The following is a 20,200-nucleotide window of genomic DNA, read 5'->3' as shown; positions in this document are numbered from 1 at the left end:
CCCCAATCAACGTGTGATCTTTGGGGCTATGACTTCTGATCTTTGTAGCGTGATATTAAGACTAGCCAGCCAGAAATCACAGGACAGTAGGCCATTTATCCTTGCCGTAGGTCCACCTCTTCAATGAAGGATTTAACTGATCGTGTTGTCTAAGGGATGATAAGTATGGCAAAATGCTTGCCATATTTCTCACTCTTGTGGACTTCCTCTGTTCACTCAAGCCCTCTTTTTTTTGGTGCCTGGATTTTCTGACAGTATGCCATACATTGCATGACAAGCATTCCTCCATTGTATGGGAGGATACCAAAGACCCACCTATGTTCCAGAATAGAGAGAGAAGGAGGAAAGTGCTAGGTCCTGGGGGAGTTAGGAATTAAAATTTATCATTAAATTATCAGTAAAGTAGTAGGTAAGTATATCATCTTATTAATCATTCTCTAGGAAGAAAGTGCAATTAACCCTTGAATCTTAAAAAGTCACCTACTGCAAAGTGAAAATTTTACATCCAGGGTTTAGATGGAAGTAAAAAAGTAAAAAAAAAAAATGTGGATTATATGTAACTAAATATCTTCAAGCAAAAAAAAATCACAATTATCACAAACTATGTAATCACAATCATTACTTAATGTGAAATTTGTAATAAGTAATATAGTAATGTATTGTATAGTATAGTATAGCAATACAGAAATAAATCTTTGGAATTAATCTTTCTGCAGTATTCCTAGAACCACTTAGCCCCTGTATCATAAAGAATAAGCCTGCCAATTATCCTGGAAATCTGATTTAAAAGACTTGTAATTTTCTTTTTTTAGTGACTGCCTATAGCTTTTTGTTAGAAATCACTAAATAATTAAACTCTGCTCTGCCAGTGTTCACATATATGCCCCCAGTGTTCTGATTATCTGCTATTTCTCTGCATAGCATAGATTCCACAGCAGTAAAATTACAGGTAAACACAACCTATGACCAAATTATAAAGTAGTGTAAAAATGCATTAAAGTGGATCGGAATTAAATAAGTGAAGATTTACTATACTGTAAAGTATATAGCAGTATCCTAAAAAATCTACACTTGGTCTGAAATTCCTCTTATATATAATTCCTTGTATGCCTCTAAAAATAACAATATGTTAGCTGTACAGAGCATTGTTTTCCCTGCTAAAGAGAAAGCCGTACCTGAGGGTCTACTGCAGAAGCATCACCCTGCTTCATTTCCATTTATTTTTACACCTAAAGTTTGATAACATTTTCTAAAGTTTAAACATAACCAGCAAAATATTGAAATATAATAATATAATGAAAGGACAACAAAAAAATAAAAAACATATAGAGACAAAAAGAAACCTTAAACAAAATACAACCTAATGACAGTATATTGAAGTAAACAAGTATAGAGAAACTCCTTTTTGAAAAAAGAAAAGACAATTTTACCCTTAGATACTAGAAATAAAATAACATTACCAGCTAAAGAAGCTTTATGAACATTAGAATATTGAAATACAACCCAGCATGACCCTTAATGCATAACATTTCCATTTATTATCTGGATCTGTGCTTCCTCTGCCTCTCCTGCTGATGCCCCATTATTATTTTATAAGTCACTAGAACAAGAGCCATTAGAGGAACATATCTGCCCTAAGGAAAGCTTTGACTCTAACAAGGAGGAAACAAGGCACAGGGAGTCAGTATTGGGGAAAAGGGGGCCCACAGAAAAGACTGCTGACTAGTTTTTTGCCTTTTACACATTTTAGGTTCCAGTAAACACCTTCTCATGATAACAGTAATTTGAGAATTGTTCATTGGTATTACCAAGGCAGGTGAACAAAACTTTTGTGGTCCTCCAGCTATGGACACCTTGGACCTGATTTATTAAAGCTCTCTAAGATTGGGGCAGATAGACTTTCATTGGAGAACCTGGGTGATCCAGCATACTAGAAAATGATTTCTTAAAAAAAATGTTATTTCCTGACAAACCTTTTGGGTCAGATCAGATCTATTCCAGGTTAATTGGATTCCCAGTTTCCCCCATAACAGTCTATAAACTCCAGTCTTGGAGAGCTTTAATAAGTCAGCCACATAGGCTTTTATTAATATTATTATTGATTATTATTTTCAGATTATTAGTCTGATATTTTATGGTGAACATTACTTTAATTAATAAATAAATAAAAGCAATGCAAAGTTCCACCTCATAATACCATCACTAACAAGCAACGTGATCCACCACCAGTGGTGACCTGATCCACCACCAAAAACTCACAGGTAAACATTAGTTTATTTTGAACACCTAAAATTAGTTCCAGCCTGTCCAGCTTACAGCAAAATTCCACTCAAATAGCTAAAAAACAGTTGAAATATATACAGTATATTTTTCCATAACCCAAGAGGCCTGTTGAAGTCTTTGCGTACTCTGACCATTTCTGAATGTGTAATCTGATTTAACAGTGAATGCACTGAGATATGAGATGCTAATTCGTAGATACAATATCTGTAAATGAAATTAAAGTCTAGTTTGTGGGCTTTGGGAGTTCATAATTAGACCAAAAATATACCAGTTGGCAATCCTGTAGCAAAGCTGAACCCGGAGTTAGGCTTTATTACTTGTATCGGCTACACAGGGAAAGAATTGGTTTCTGTGTGTTGGCCTGTACGTAGACTTATAATATGAGATATATATTTATATATATATATATATATATATATATAAAATATAATATATATTTATATAAATAATATAATATATATTTATATATAATAACAAAGATTTGAAGAACTAGCACTCAAACTAATTTTTTTCTTGCATTAGTTTGATCTCTTTTACATATTCTCAGGAACTCTGAAAACATTACATTACTAAAAATGTCCCATAGAACATAGGCAGAGACCATACATGAAATGTAATTCTACAAACAAACAAATTCATGTACAGTGAAGCCAGTAATGACCATTACAATGCTCCTCTTGTACTGATGAACAGCTTATGTCAGAGGTCCAGACGGCTTTCTCATATTCTGTGACATCTCTACTTAGGCCTTTTGTTTTTGAACTATTCATATATCAGGTAATTCATTTAACAATTCTTTTCAGTATTTTTAGAATATCTTACATGGCAAAAAAATCTTCTGTTGTCTTCGGTGAGACTATTTGGTGTCCATGGGCATTATCTCTTTTTGAATTACAAGCCTCCATTATGTTTTAAATCTTTTTGGGGTGCCTTTTTTTTGCCCACTGCATTTCCGGGGTACAGTGTTGCCCAGAACTATAAGGTGTATATTTAAAATTTTTGAAAAATGAGCAAGCAATGTGGTCAGGCAGTGTGGACAGCCAAAACATGCTTGGATGTATCATTAGAAGAATCACCAACAGGAGGAATGAGGCTTTGATTCTCCTATATAGATATATTCTGGGGTGCTTCACTAGAGGGATTACCAGCAGGAGGAAGAAGGTCCTGATCCCTCTATAAAGATATACTTTTGGGGTGCATCACTTGGGAGATCATCAACAGGAGGAAGAAGGTCCTGATCGCTCTATAAAGATATAATTCTGGGGCGCACCACTAGAAGGATCACCAGTGGGAAGATGGAGGTCCCGATCCCTCTAAAAAATATAATTCTGAGGTGTATCAATTGGGGGATCATCAACAGAAGAAAGGAGGTCCTGATCACTTTATAAAGATATCTTCTGAGGTGCATCACTAGAGGCATCACCAGCGGGAGGAAGGCAGTCCTGATCCCTCTATAAAGATATATTCTGGGGTGCAACAATTGGGAGATCCCCAGCAGGAAAAATGAGGTCCTGATCACTCTATAAAGATATTTTCTGGGGTGCATCACTCAGGGGATCACCAATAGGAGGAAGGAGGTCCTAATAACTCTGTGAAGATAAAATTCTGGGGTGCATCACTAGAGGGATCACAAGCTGGAGGAAGGTGGTGCTGATCCCTCTATAAAGATATTTTCTGGGGTGCATCAATTGGGGGATCACCAGCAGGAAAAAAGGGGGTCCTGATAACTCAATATAGATATAACTATAAGCTGCAGTACTTTGGAGATCACCAGCAGGAAGAATAAGGTCCTGATACCTCTAAAAAGATATAATTCTGGGGTGCATCCCTAGAGGGATCACAAGAAGGAGGAAGGAGGTCATAATCCTTCTATATAGATATAATACTCGGGTGCAGCACTGGAGGGATCATTCGCAGGAAGAAAGAGGTCCATACTCCCCTTGATTCTACTATATATATAGAAATATGAGCTGCATCATTAGGGAAGTCACCAGTAGGAGGAATGGGGTCCTGATTCCCCTATATAGATAGAATTGCAGGTTGTATCACTAGAGGAATCACCAGCAGGAAGAAAGGTCCTTTATAGATCTCTAGTAAGACCTCATTTAGAATACTGTATTCAGTTCTGGAGATACACTTACATAAAGATAATAATAGGACAAAATTAATCTGGACCAAAAATGGTTAAAAGACTAATGGGTAAAACATTTCTGGAGAGACTGTAGAAACGTTATATGTGCAGTCTTAAGGAAAAAGGGATAAAGATAAATGACTTAAACCTTTTAACATTAAACTAGGATGAAGAACATGGAGACATGATGGGAAAGTTCAAAACTAAACTCCATGAATAATATTGGTGGTGGTTGATGCTTGGAACATACTCACGGTAAAATCAGGGATTAGTCACCAATAACTAAATTTTTACATGCTTGGGGCAAAATACAAAAACAAAAAGTTTTTTTTTTAAAGCCACTGATTGTCTGTTGACATTACAACTTTCCCAGAAACATCCCTGTGGTTTCAGCCAGAAGGTCTACAAAGCAAGGCTGTTGGAGTTGAGTAATTATGTTAGATTTGTATCTAAACTGCTATTGTTTTACTATGACAGCTACATGGAAGTATTATATGCAGATACACATTTAGTGTTTAGTTTATGTTTAAAAACAATACAAAACAAAATTTTTATAATTAATATTAGTAAACAGTATGTATATAGCACCAACATATTATGCAGCTCTGTACATTACATAGGGGTTGCAAAGGGAAGGACCCTGCCCTGAACAGCTTACATAATAGGAGATGTCCCTATAAATGTATCTTTATCCCTAGTGTTGGTCGAATATCTCACTATTCGACTCGACAGCTACTCGATCGAATAGTGAGATATTGTTCGGGTGATCGAATGCCGAATTCAAACACTATTGAGGTCAATGGTGGGAGAATTTGGGTTATTTTTAGGGACTATAAACTACTTTACTAGTTGTATGTGTTCTTAGATAGAGTTTCTCTATCCAAGAACACAGGGCACTAGATGTGATGAATGGGGAGACTTGTCCCCATTCAGCCTCTGGTGCCCGGAGATTGCCTGCAGTCACAGCTGTGACTGCAAAGTTCCCACGGTCATGTGACTGTGGGAAATGAACTGCAGATGAACTCTGCAGTTCCACTACGATCCCCGGGGCACCACAGGTTAATTAACCTGTAGTGCCCCGCGGAGTGCACAATCATTAAGAAGATGCCCCTCAAGTATTTCTTAGTCTGTAACACACTTTCCAGCAGAGTAATATGATACATTTATTACATTTTTCCCGCAGTGGATAAAAGAAAAATTTATCACATGCAAGAAAGTCTGTTTTACAGAAACATGGGCACATACTGCAGGATATACTTTGTTCTATTACAGCAGGGGTCAGCAAACTCTGTTGTCTACTAGGCCATTTTAGGAGGTCAAGAAGGCACACTAGGCCAGACTCTCTCTCAAGTCCCGTGCTGGTTGCCCTGCCCCCCACCAGGAACGCCCCTGAAGGGAAATCCCTCTACCCTGCAATGCATACAGAGGAGAGGGAATGTTGCCTTACCCCAGCGGCGGAAGTGTTAACACTGGCCCTGGTAAATAGGGATGGAAGGCATAACAAGGAGGCTGCATGCAGCTCCGGAGCAGCGGGTTGCTGACCTCTGCCAGCCGGGATTAGGCCGGATCGACCAGGGGGGCATTAGGCCGGAACAGACTACTGGCTAGGTCATATCTGGCCTAAAGACCGGAGTTTGCCTGCCCCTGTATTACAGGCACACCACATTTCTAAAACTGACTTTAGAGAAATGAAAATTCTGCTTTGGTTGCTATTGGGCAATAAAGACCTTTTCAAGAGCACTTAAAATCTTGCAAGTATAAATGGTGACAGGTGTAGTTTCTAAATGATGACATTTAACAAAGTTTACATTGAAGTGTTTTTGTAAATACAAAAAATATATATTTTTTGGGAGAAAAATCCTCCAATGTAGACATCTGTTCCTGGGACAACTCCCTGTGAATAAAAATTTGTTTGTTTTAAAGATATTTCTCCTCATTCTTTTTGCATATTTTGGACAGGAGGTGAAGAGAAATCTCTGGTGCAAGCAGCAAAAAATAACCTGATACAAAACTTAACTCTTCCCTACACAAAACTTATTTAGGCTGGACATAGACTTTATGAAGACTTTAACTAAACGTCCAGTAATCTTGACCACAGCCCGATTCCAAAATCAAGTAGCAGCAAAGCACTACTTGTATGTATATTCCCTACCAGCCTATGTGCATACAACAGACCCTGATTTGGGTCTAGCACCATTTCTTTCCCAGTCTGAGTGATACCATTTGGACAAGACACAGATATCAAAACTGTAGCTGTATTTAAAAACAAAAGGTACATTTTTAATTGTAAAGAAATACTGAACTGAATTATATTTTATATCTATATCTGTTCTATATTTGTCAAGTTCTGCTTAATGTCCCACTATACAAACCTATTACATACAGCATACCAAGCTAATGAAACCCAGTCTATTAATCATTGCACTCTAAGTTCAATTTAAATGGGTTTTGCACTGTACTTCTAATGTATTCCCATAAAGAACCTGCTCACCTGGCCATGTGGTAATTAAATTTACAAATGCAGATGGCTGCACCCTTTCCAAAGAGCATCAAGCTCCATGTATACCTACAAATAGCTCGCAAGCTATCCACATGCAATAGGTTTTATTAACACTTATAAAGCTTAAAAATGTATTTCCTCCATTGATTAATCTGTGTCATAGGGCTTTTATTCTCTAAAAGCAAGTTCTGAATTCCAATACAAGTCTACAGGAATGTAAAACGTGCTTACAGCAAGTCAAATGAATTTGAATGATCTTGGAGGCATCTTAATCCAATGTTAGACTAATGACATTGACCTTGACCCAAAAGCCATTCCATGCTGGCCCTGACATTGATGTTCTGATGTACCAAATGAAAACTGATCTAATACATCTAGTTCTTCCACAATCTAACTTTCCAACGTCACCATGATTACAGGCAAACCACAAACTGAAAGATAGAACTTGTTAGGCCTTGAAGTGCTTATAAAAGTTGAGTTTTTGGATAAAGTAAGAACTCCTGCAGGGTTTAAGGGGGTTACCTGTGGAGATTTAAAATATCTTTCTAACAACAGGTACACCAAAGAGGAAATGTTTGCAACAAAATACAGACGGGATGTAGAATTTTGGCAGGGGTTGTAGCCTTCCATTTGCTTCTTTTCACTTCTTGCCTGGTAAAATGTTTTTAGCAGGCTAAGAAGTAAGGGAAATCTCTCTGTTGAAGCGTCAGATATTTATACAGATCTAATATGAGTTCTAACATTTCTTTATTCTATACAAAAGTATGATGATACCAAAATTAAAGTTCATTGGCCATAGTATCAACAGGTCTCATCACCCCCATTTCTGATATTTTATTTATGAAAAGAAAAAAACAAACTGCCTCTGAGAACTATTAAAGCACGAAATGTCTGAACATTGATAAAATAATGGTGTTTCCGGAGCCCCACAGAGAAACCATTAAGACCTTTTAAGGAACCAGGGCACATGTACCATTTAAGAATACATTTCGGTATACATGGATTGTCAACATTGACTTCTTTTTGACAATGGTGGTTGAGTTGTTGGTATGTTGATCCTTTGGCTTCAGCACATTATGAGTCTCCTAAACATGGCATGGAGCCAGTAATGTCAGGTAATTTGTATATTGGTTCTGCTTAAGTCTCCTAAAGCCATCACAAGCCAGGAATTAGCATTTTCAGAAGGTGGTTTTCAATAGATCTCCAAGGAGGGCGATTTATAAATGTTTTCACACAAGGGTTTCTCAGCTGTCATGCAGGTTTCATAGTTTTTTATTGGTTTTCATTGAAAATATGTATAAATCCTGGGTTTACAAAATGTATATAGACCTCACCCCATACTCCTTCCAGACAGATGCCCATTTCTATTTAGTATTTTGGAAAGCATAGCCACATACTTAGGCTATTGGTGGAAACCAAGACTATCTAATTCTAGTCCTTAGAGGCTGCAAACAAGCCAGGATTTACAGAGTCATTTTCTGAGTCTTTGGAAACCTTACTAAAGGTACTCCTGTCCATTAGAAAATACTAATAAGATGCCCAGATCCTGGACTGAAGGACTGGCGTTGGACAGCCAAAAAGAAATAACCAAACCTCTGCATGTAGGTTCATAGTTTGTTTACATTATTAGGCTTTTTTAGACCAAAGCTGCTGTAAAAATTGATCTACTGAGCGGGAATATTTTGTCCTCTTTCTATTTTTTGAGCAAAATAAGCAGAATGCTTATTTTTCCATCTCTAAACACTATTGATGCAATGTTGTATTCTAATAACTGTAAGTGATCAATACATATAATGATAGGAATCACTAAATATAATTGTTTTTATGTTACATTTCCCGTTCCAATGGTGCCCTACACTCAGTATGTAATCATCATCATCACACCAACAAATATACCTGTCTGCCCTTTTGCACATATTTGGTAAATCTCAAAGAGACTGTATAGAATGTAGCATAATGAGAAGTGCAATTTCTCCTGGGAATGGGATTAAAGGGCCTGGATAAGGCAGTAAATAAGTATGGCACTGCAGATTCAAAGCTTTGATTGGGATCCATGCCCAGAGAGTTTTGTAAAGAATGGGTGGGCCAGGCACTCCATTCTTCTGCCAGGCCAGGAATTGGAGGTAGCTAGAAGGCATCAAGGATGATATTAGAAGGGAGTTGTATTTATGACTAGGCAGGGTTGGAGCCTGAGGCCAGGTGGCCGAGGCAGAAATGCTGTGTGAGGCCGGTATCAAAGAAGGAATGCAGTGCAAAGCATGGGAACTTGGAGAACCAAGAAGGTCTACCAAAATCTCGGTAGGCTGGACCAACAACTTTGGACTAGTGAGCCAGGAGGTCAAACCTGTTATTTTTCTGATGGACTGTAATGTCACTGATAAAACACTGGTTGATTATTTTTATGTTCTTGTTATGGAGCAAAAAAAAATGGGCAGAGTGCCCTGAAATTTAAATTGAGGTATGGACTATTCAAGGGCTGCGTTTGTAGCTAATTCCTCACAAGATACTCCAGGATTCAGATGCGGGTTGTATTCGTATGGTAATTTTTAAAACACCGGATGCAATGGCTAAGAACTTCTAGATTTTGACTTTCAGAATCTTTCCAGCTCTGACCTATCAAAAATGTTCATCTTCTAAAAATCATAGTGGGGTGGCTAAGAATGTTCTCTGATTTTGGTGTTTGTTGACCATTGACTAAATAAGTGGCTACATCAGAAAATCAAAGAAAAGTCCCTAACTATATAAAGGTTTTTAGAATTTTAGACGGTCTGTAGATGCTTGTTGGCCCTACTGCTGTATGCGTTACTGAAGTCCTGTTCTGCGATTGGAGGAAATCTTCCCTTCAATAAGGAGACCATTTGTTGTTTGCTGAGTTCTGTGGGGGCTGTTATGATAGAAAGATCTCATTCTGAAGTTGAGATCTGTAACTGTTCCCACCATGTGAGTGACAAAAGAAGTTATCTTCTCCAGAGGGAATCTGGTAGAGAAACCATGTTCCACCAGATATCCTGGAACTGAAATACTTCATTAAGATTAATGAGTAGACTACGAGGACTTTTATCAACCATTATTCTATAACATTAGTAATACAATTTATATTAAAATACCATTGACTGATGATCACTAGTTATTTGAAGATGACATGATCCACTGCAAAGACAGAGATGTCTAATGTACTTTAAATCTAGTGGTGCTGCAAAAGTTATTGAGCAAGTGGCAGTTATAGTGTGTGATATATAAAATCAAAATGGACTAGTGTCAGATTCCCACCATAAATGATGACCTGGCTAAACTAGATGACAGGAAGATATTCCTGAATCGTTCAATTCTGATACTTGTGAGGAGTGTTATGGCAAATAAAGAGGTTCAGGTAAGAGACCTTTAGAGTTTTAAAGACAAAGTATATGACATAGGTAATGCTGGATGATGTGGGAAGGGACTAAGCCCTTGTCCCTTATGCTTCACTCAACAGCTCATTGAGCACTGCAAGGAAGGACAGAAGACCATGGAAAGGTCATTTGTGCATCTTGAGCTATCTGGAGGCAGAAGTTAGACTAAGTCGTCCCCCTTTAAGTCCAAGTCGAGTCCCAAGTCATTGACACCAAGTACCAAGTCAATTCTCAAGTCACCAAGAATTCTTCCAAGTCGAGTCCCAAGTCACTTAATTTATCAAGTCATTTGCAAGTCGTACTTTGTGAGGCTTCTGTAACACCGCCTTCCCACCACCCCCTTCAGCTTCAGAGGAGAAAGCCGTGGACTTAGAATGCAAGGAATGTGGGAAGGAAGGCAGTGTTACAGAAGCTTCATTGCCTTCCTCTCTACGTTTCTTGCATTCTAAGTCCACTAAAATTGGCTTGTTTTGCTCACAGCTGAAGGGGACAGGGAGGAAGGCAGTGAGACTTCTGTAACATGGCCTTCTTCCCCACCTACTTCAGCTGTCAGAGGAGAAAGCCTTGGACTTAGAATACAAAGAAGGCGGGGTGGAAGATGGTATTACAGAAGTCTCACTGCCTTCCTCCCGGCCCCCAACGGCTATCAGGGGAGAAAGCCGGAAGTCAAGTAGCAAGTCGAGTTGCAAGTCTCTAGTCATAACCCCCAAGTCGAGTCGCAAGTGGTTTATTAGGCAAATTAAGTCAGACTTGAGTCCAAGTCATGTGACTCTAGTTCAAACCTCTGTCTAGATAGTCACTAGAGTTGTAAATATAAATGCCAATAAAAAAGATATGCTAAGGTACACATTTTTGATGATTTTCCCACACTTTATCAATGCCCTCTGGGCTTGTCATTGACAGATCTCCCACGTTTACAAAAAATGGACAACTCGCTTTTGCAAGTAACTTGGAACACGTCTATAATGGGAGCCTATATATTTCTTCCATGACTGGTTAATGTAATAGCTGTTGAGATAAAGAACCTTAGTTCTACAAGTTCTCCAAGGCTGGAGAGGATACACTTTCATCAGTGAAGCTGGGTGATCAAGCAAACCTGGAATGTATTTCTTCAAAGTCATTTGCTATTTGTTGCCAAATGTTTTGAAGCCTGGACCAGATCCATTCCAGGTTTGCTGGTTCCCCCAGCTTCAATGTTAAAGGTGTATCCTCTCCAGCTGTGGAGAGCTTTAATAAATCAGGGCCAAGATGTCATCCATATAGGAAGTGTTACATTTTCAATGAATTAGCCAACTGATATACTTCTGTTGAGAGAAGTTTCAATAACCAGATATAACTACCCCAAAGTAAAGCATTGACATACATCTGTAAGATCATTCCCTACAACAATGGAATATATGACTATTCCATTCATATTAGGCATATCGGAAAAAAATATTCAGTAATACGTGATAGAAAGGATAACCAATATTATCTTCTGTTTTTTGAAACCACCACTACTTCCCACCACTGCATATCTCCCATCCTATTGTGAGTGAAATTCCCCCACCTACTAGATTGTAAGCTCTTTGGGGCAGGGTCCTCTCCTCCTATATCACTCTCTGTATTAGTCTGTCATTTGCAATCCCTATTTAGTGTACAGCGCTGCGTAATATGTTGGCGCTATATAAATCCTGTTTAATAATAATAATAATAATAATATTAATGATAATTCTGAATGTCTCAAGCTTTGATTTAATGAACATGTTCCTGAGAACAAATTATTCATAATCAATGAAACTGACTAAAAACATCATGCTTAGTTTAAATTATATTACCAGTTTTGTGCTGCTGTAATTTTAACATAATTAAATTTTCTTTTGGTTTACTGAACTTTTTGTTGCATCTTTGCACTTTGCATTGCGTCATTGCATTCAGAGGCCCTTTCTATATATACTTAATAATGCTAAGCCTGACGGTATATTAAAACGAATTACAAACAGGAAAAAAATGACATTAATAGACTGTGTGTAAAAGAGAAATCTATTACACCAGCTCTGATTACAGTTTCTGCAGAAGAAGAAAAATTTTACTGCTAGCAAACAGATTAGTTATCACAGGCAATCAAGGATGCACTCAGTGAATGCATTCCTGTACAATGAGTCCTGCCCCACCAGCAATTTATGACAAAGTACTGTACATTAAACCAGCCCCTAGACAGCATTAAACTCGTATACAGTATTTTAGCATCAGCAAGAATGAACACACATACACCTAACATTAGCATGCAGAGCATCAAGGACTACACAAAATATCCAATGCAAAAAAATGCTCATCCTTATGTAATAAACAATAATTAGCAATCCAATAAAAAAAAAAAAAAAGAAATCCAAATTTGCTACAAAAAATTATTTAGAATTATTTTTTCCATTCTGGATCAGATTCAAGCTGAAGGGTGGTACAGCTGCAGCCGTACGGTATTAATATACTTTAAAAGGCCTACATGTTGCAACAGGAAGGTTCGGTACATTCAAGGTTCACATCAATAACCAATGCAATTTAAGTCGGCGTTATGCAGGAATGTACATTAAAAAAAAATAGAAATAAAAAAAAAACACTGACCTTATAGTAAAAGGTCCACTGAGATGCTTTCTGTTATATGTGTCTTTTACCTGCAGATCACAGCAATCCTCAATTGGATGCACAATTTATTCTACAACAAGCAGGTCCTTTCTATTGGATCTAAAATGATTTTATCATTTAAGCTGCAAAAAAACATCCTCATGATGAACCAATCCATTCTGCAGGGTGGGTGTTAAAGCCTTATTCTGTGCAGGCAGGAGAAGGATGCTGAGGCAGGATTCAGAGCAATGCCAGGCTGTGAGCTTAGAGGAGAGAGAAGACAGAGGAGGAAAAAAAAATATCTGCATGTAGCAAATGGGAAATAGCTGCTCACCACATACACACCCACAAAGTGGAGCATCAGAGAGGATGCTAGGGATGGCTTTCACAGGCAGGATGCTGTTACCCAGAGATGCACTGAGGCTTCTGCTTTCTCCTGGGAGAATGAGCTCATTCCCAGCATTCAGTCAAGCTCCTATCAGCCTTTGCGGTGTCACTGCAGCCAGTATGTCGGTGCATGAACGTCATCAAACCGACACTTATAAAACTGCACAGCTTCCTCATCGGTGCCAGAAGGGAGAGAGCCGGAGGAAAAGATGTCCAGAGCAAGGGCGGCCACTGCCAAATGCTCACTGAGATGCCTGCTGTGCCAGGCAAATGTAATTACACTAATGCCAAGGCTTTCAGTCAAGGCTGGGTTGTTGGTGCTGTTCGCTGTACTGAGAAAAGGTGGCTAGAGATTTCAATAAAACTACTGCAGACCCCCAGGGTAAAGCGGACCTTGCACCAAAAATGCAAGGTCCGCTTTTTAAGCTATTAAAAAAAATGTCCTGAGGCACCTATTTTAAATGAATCTGAAATGACACTTTCTTCTTCTGCAAAGTCCTGACAATAAAAGCCACATAATGGTGTTTCTTGTGTGATGGAGTGGCAACAATGCTGCATTGCTCCAGAACTTAGATCATTGTTGCCTATCCGCAATGTCCTGCCAATGAAGGCCACATAATGTAGTTTCTTTTGTGATGGAGTGGCAACAATGCTGCATTGTTCCAAAACATAGGTCATTGTTGTCTATCTGCATGTCCTGCCAATGAAGACCACATAATGTAGTTTCTTTTGTGATGGTGTGGCTACAATGCTGCATTGCTCCAGAACTTAGATCATTGTTACCACTCTGCAATGTCCTGCCAAAAAAACGCTGCATAACGGCCTTTTTTTTGTGATGGTGTGGCAACAATGCTGCACTGCTATATGATGTAGATCATTGTTGCATCTCTGCAAATTTCTACCAATGAAGGCAACCTAATGCCCTTTCATGTGATAGTGTGGCAACAATGCTGCACTGCTCCTGACTTTATATCATTGGTGCCACTCTTAGGAAGGCTGTACTTGTTTCAACTACCATTGAATGAATCAATGTTTCAATGGTAAGGGTATTACCATTGTCACTGCTATTTTATAAGCCTGGAGATTGTCACTCAGAGCCTGGACACACCTGGTCCTGCCCACTGCTTTTTAAATTGACAGCACTGCCTCTGTCTGAGATGTGGAATGTGGGGAGAAGGGGGCATGTAGGACACAAATGAGGAAATACTTGGCTCAGCCAGAAAAGATAAGAAAAAGGCTGTATAAGGCTTTGGCATCACATAGTACCTTGGTCTGATACTTTAATAGATTGTCATACAGAAACCTTTAATTATACTTTAATTGTCCCCATGCAGTAAGAATCATAACATAAAAATACCAACACCTAAAATTTAGAACATATTCCTCTCCACTGGTTTTGGTCTGCAGAACCTAGGCAAGAGATAAAATTTGGCTGGTAAGATGCATCCATGTCTGATAGCTGCTTCAGAATGGACCCTTTTGGTGCATAGCACTAATTTCATAAGGTTACATAATAAGTTACAGGGGCTTCAAGTTTAGCACAGGCGGATTTTGTAAGCATCTTGGCCCTGCAACTTTATCTAATTTTTAATTTTGTCCCACTATGTATTTGAGTTTGACACTCCTGCTCTATTGATATCTGGATGTAGAGTTTGGTGATCCTTTTGAAACTATATAGCAAACAAAAATTCCTTCCCTAGCACAAAGTTCCCATTTTGCTTTTTCTTTAGGAACATGTACATGTGCATTACAAATGTATTTCAGGTTTCTTTCTATTCCATATGGAGTTCGATCTGTTGATTTTCAAGGTGGTGCCAGAGATAGCAGGCTGCCATAATTAACTCCGCTTAGTAAGTTGTTGGCATATCCACATCAAAATACATGCTTCTATCACCTTATTCTCTCTGCAACACCAGAATTAAGTACTTAAGTTTACTTACCTAGTAAACTTCATGCTTTGATTGCAAAAGTATTCTGTACCTTGATGGAAGTGGAAAAAATTATTCCCAGCACCTCTATCTATTGCCAAATCAGAACCCTTAGACTGTGACGGTGTACCAAATTAGATAGAATACAAAAATCAGACATCAATCTGAACAAAATGCATTCTGATACTAGTAGGTGGGATAGTTGGTATAGTCTGTAACAGGGGGATCATAGTCCAGAGAAAAAAATGTCTTCTCAGGAGTAGAATGTCCAGAGCCCAACACGGTCTGTTGGTGGTGAAATGGTTTACATGACTTCTTATCCTGGTGTCCTTTATTTTATGGTCAACCATTGTCTTACCATAATTTCTTCACAAGTTGTTCAAACACTTATGGTGTCTTCTCTTGGCCGGCCGTGGTATGTTTTGTAAAACTTGAAGTACTCCTGGATTTCATCCTAGGGATGGTGACCAACTTCTTGGTATTTTTGTAGATAAAGCAGGAAATGGTTGGAACTACTGTCAGTTTATTTCTCCATGATGCCCTGATATAAGTACCTTTGTGAGCAAGTGGGATTGTATATGCAATGTTCTGACCTGTGCAGGGAGCAGAAAGTGGCATCCTAACACGCTATTACAAAACAATACTACAGGCATCATTTCTACTTCTCTTTTCTTTCTCCAGCTGATTACTGTACCCAAAGCGGAACTCCAGATAAACCCATTTGAAGATGTGCTTATTGGGTTTACAGCCAATGGGTTTGAATAACATCTTTAGAACTTTCATGGCCACACTTAATAGATCAGGTCTATGAAAACGAATGCAGAATCAGCCCATACAAAAAAACAACCTATATTGCTACTTTGTAATTTTTGACTCCTTATTTTATTCTTCACTATGGGGTCAGGGAGTTCAGGGTTGTAGGAATAGCAATGAATGCTGTCAGAGATGCATCTTAAGTATCTTTTATTTCTTCTTTTGTCCTTGACTCTTTAACTTCTCTTTCATGCTGATTGATCTTAGCTTTCCCGAATTCTGCAGTTTGCTTTTAGATGACCTGTCTTGTTGTGCACCAAAGTTTTATTCTGCTTATTGCTTTTAATAAAGTCATTGGTTCTTTTTCTAGATTTTGCTGTAAGCGTCTTGTTTTTTTAGCACATTATGCTTTTTGCTAATACTTATTCACAAGCTTTCCTTTACCATATTCCAGGATGAGCTCATAAACTAGGCGAGCATCAAGTGTAGCTGTCTAGGAGCCCCCTAAACATCCTGGCTGTTGTAGGAAAGTCATTTACCATAAGCAATAAAACATATATATATAAAAATACTTGTTGCACCTTTGTCATCTTAAACAGCCCACTAGCAACCCAACACTGTGCTGTGATATCCTTTGTAAAACTTTCTATGTTCTGCATTTGGGGAGAATTTCATACAAGGGGTGGTGACCAACTTCTTGGTATTGTTGTAGATATAGCAGGAAATAGGTGGCAAATAAGTTATTTTTCTTCTCCTTGGTGCCTGTCTCTTTTCTTGTCCTGATATAGGTACATTTGTGAGCAAGTGGGATTGTATATGCAGAAAGTGGCATCCTAACAAGCTATGACAAACCGACACTACAGGCATCATTTCTTCTTCTCTTTTCTTTGTCCAGCAGATTACTGTATTTTAAGATGTGCCTAATGGGTTTGATGAACGCCAGTAGCAAAATACACTTGGGTAAGTTTGTCCATCATTAGCCCCCATTAGAAGACCCTGATTTACCTCCTCGTCCACTGGTAACATCTATAATATTTTGTATTTCCATTATTTGTATTAATGAGCTTCGTTTGTTGTGTGAACAAAATTTGACTACAAGCTGGCCAAATGAAAAATAACCAATTACACTGGGGAACGCCTTTTTTGTTGAGTTAGATCTTACACTTGTTTTTTTTACTAATTTTTGGGAGGGGATCAAATCCCTTACAAACGGAATCCTCTTCAATTTCAAGCTCTTCCTCATTGTTGTCACCTAGTTCATCGCCATAATCATGTTCTTGAGGTGAGGGTAGTGTAACGAAAACCGGCACTGGGATGAGCCACTGGGTGTATAGCCGATGGTAGACTAGGATACTCTATGTTACATTTTTTTTTTTACTTGTTATATTGTTTTCACTATACAAAAGTAACAGTCACTGAAATGTTCTCCTGGCTCTCGCCAAACCATAGGTATACCAAATGGCATCTTATCACGTGTTCCACATCCGTAAACCCTCGACACACTTTCTCACACCTTATGAGGGGCCCAAGACTTCTCTTGATCACCAAGTTTAACTTTGAAATATGCCAAATAGGCTTGCTCTACAAATGTGCTGATGTTCGCCCTTTGACTGGAAATGGTGAAACTGCCACAGATATAACAAAATGAATCAGGGTTGTTTAGGCACTTACAACGAGAAGCAGCAGAGCCAGACATAACCCGAAAGAAAGGAAATACGTGTGTAAGTAGAAAAATAAAGTTTGCTCATTCATTAGGTAGAGCAGCGGACAACCTCTGACCACACTGTCTTGCGTGTAAATGAATGGCCTATACAAATCCACGCTACAGTAATCACAATATTATAAGCAGTAGAGAAAAAACCTGACGTGATAGAAGAAAACTAACTGCACTTTCAGAATAAGCGTACCTATTTTAGTGTAAATAAGCTTAAAAATTTAAGTCAACACAAAATTTGTTCAAAACAGTTCCCCAGTGTTGTGGTCAATGGCCTTACGCAAGATACATTTGATACAATATAGAAGCATCTTTGCATACAAAGTATAATCAGACCCAGAAGACATACAGTTTATTTACTCATTTGGAGATGCTGAAGAAATTTAACTTGACTGATCTTTTTACAGCATAAATAGAGAAAAGTTCACAGTCACCTGCAGACACCAGAGCTGATGGTCTCTCTCCAGTAGCAGAACAAACCGTAGCAGAATTTATGGCAGTTGGTGCTTTTGAATGTTTTTTTTTGAGATGTATCAATGAAACTCTAATGCCAATCTCAAAATTTGTGAGGAAGCAGATTCTGTGAAACGTGTCAAAATTGAGCCTAGATAGATTTTCTTTGTATATTTGCAATATGTCTCTCTATTTATGTGTAAATTAATGCATTTTATTAAACTTTTATAGATGGGATTTGATGGAAAGGTGCCTTTAAATTCCTCCAAATACAATATTTTCACTATAATGAAAGTCTTTAGAGCTGCAATGCTTAGGCACAGCCAAGAAATTTGCAATATGTCTCTCTATTTATGTGTAAATTAATGCATTTTATTAAACTTTTATAGATGGGATTTGATGGAAAGGTGCCTTTAAGTTCCTCCAAATACAATATTTTCACTATAATGAAAGTCTTTAGAGCTGCAATGCTTAGGCACAGCCAAGAAATGGAAGACTTGGGACGCTGGAAGTAAACAGTCATCGGAATTGCTTCTGTTGTATCTGGTTAAGTATGCTTCTGCAAAAGGGGAGGTTTTGTAGGTTTAGGACTGGGGAAAGGTTCAAACGCAATAAGCACAATTTGTATTAATGTTCATTATCCTTTAAGATTCCACTGAAGAGCCTATGGACCATCAAGAACATCTTTCGTGAAGGAGGAACAGTTTTATTTACCTCTGAAACACGTAGGGGAGCCGCAGCTCCAAGCTGCCCTGTTTCCAGTCTCTTGGATCCAAGTCTCTGTGCTTATCATTCTTTTGCTGAAAATAATTTTACATTCAATGCATAGGACTGTATAAATATTCTGGCTATGAAACTGAAAAAGGGTCAATTTGTACTGTATGTTTATTTCCTTGTGATAATTATGTTTATGACAATGATCTTTTCTTATCTGTTTGTAATGTTGATATTTTTACCACCACTGGGCATTCTTTCTACTGACCACTGATGTAAGATGCATTATTCCCACTGTCCTCCAAAGAAGTAATCGAGGCAAGACCTGAAAATTACTTTAAGGGCTCCTTTGGTGTAAAAGGTTGAGAAAAGGTTGCTTTTATTACAAAACATCATTGATTTATTTTTTTCTTTTAGGATTTACAGCTTTAATACATGTTTTTCTACCTGGATTCAGTTAGAACAAATCAATCAAATGCAAATCAAGTCCTAATCAATGCCAGAACAGCATGATCCTTGGACAGGTCGATAAGTATCTATACCCACAGTAAAATAAGCCTGATATCAACATGACTTAAAAAGCTGCTCAGCAAGGATGAAGCCTCTGCTTCAAAGCCACCATAAAAAGGCCAGACTGCAGTTAGCAAGGGCACAGGAGGACAAGGTCTATCTTTATGGAGAAATGGCTTCTTACCAGTGTTATCAACCATGTTTGGAAATAAAGAGGTGAGGCTTGCAAACTAAAGGACATCATCCCAACCATCATGCATGGGGGTGGGTGCATCATGTTAGAGGGGTGCTTTGCTGCAAGAGAGACTGGTGCACTTCACATAGATTGCATCACGGGTTAAGGAACATTATGTTGATATACTGCAGCAACATCTCAAGAACTCAGCAAGGAAACTAAAGCTCATTTGCAAATGGGTTGTCCAAATGGACAATGATTTTTAAACATGCCTTCAAAAGTTTTGGAGACAACAAGTTTAAGGTATTGGGGTGGCAACTACAATGCACTGACATCAATCCAACTAAAATTTGTGGGCAGAACAAAATTCTGAGATTCTTTGTGGAGGCAAAGAATCTGTTCAAGTTATGCCAATTTTTTCTGGAAAACAAAATTCCAGTAACATACTATGAGAAGTTTGTAAAAGGCTACCTAAAATTTTGTCTCAAGTAAAACAATTTAAAGGCAATGCTACCAATTATTAAAAAAGTGAATATAAACCTATGACCCACTGGAATTGTTATATAGTCACTATGCTACTGGAGGTGGTTGTGTTTTTTCTTTATGTGTTTGCATTATAAGGTGGCTGTTATTGTTGGTTTAGAAGACTAGGAAGTATGGCA

At 38.2% G+C, this 20,200-nt stretch overlaps 1 protein-coding gene across 5 annotated transcripts in view; it reads right to left on the bottom strand.

Annotated features, from left to right (window-relative positions):
• JAKMIP3 (Janus kinase and microtubule interacting protein 3) overlaps window positions 1–13,338 on the bottom strand; it is a 79,964-nt gene extending 66,626 nt beyond the window's left edge. For 4 of the 5 annotated variants that reach the window (XM_072424195.1, XM_072424197.1, XM_072424198.1 and 1 more), the window contains exon 1: window positions 12,905–13,338. The gene's annotated coding sequence lies outside the window, so the exon portion shown is untranslated. The remainder of the gene's footprint in view (window positions 1–12,904) is intronic. The other variant, XM_072424196.1, reaches the window with a different exon arrangement.
• Window positions 13,339–20,200: the final 6,862 nt, after the last annotated feature.

Source organism: Pyxicephalus adspersus, chromosome 10, assembly GCF_032062135.1.
Source record: "Pyxicephalus adspersus chromosome 10, UCB_Pads_2.0, whole genome shotgun sequence".
NCBI classification, from domain to species: Eukaryota; Metazoa; Chordata; class Amphibia; order Anura; family Pyxicephalidae; genus Pyxicephalus; species Pyxicephalus adspersus.
Note: the sequence above shows the minus strand (reverse complement) of the source record. Positions and strands in the feature narration are given on the sequence as shown.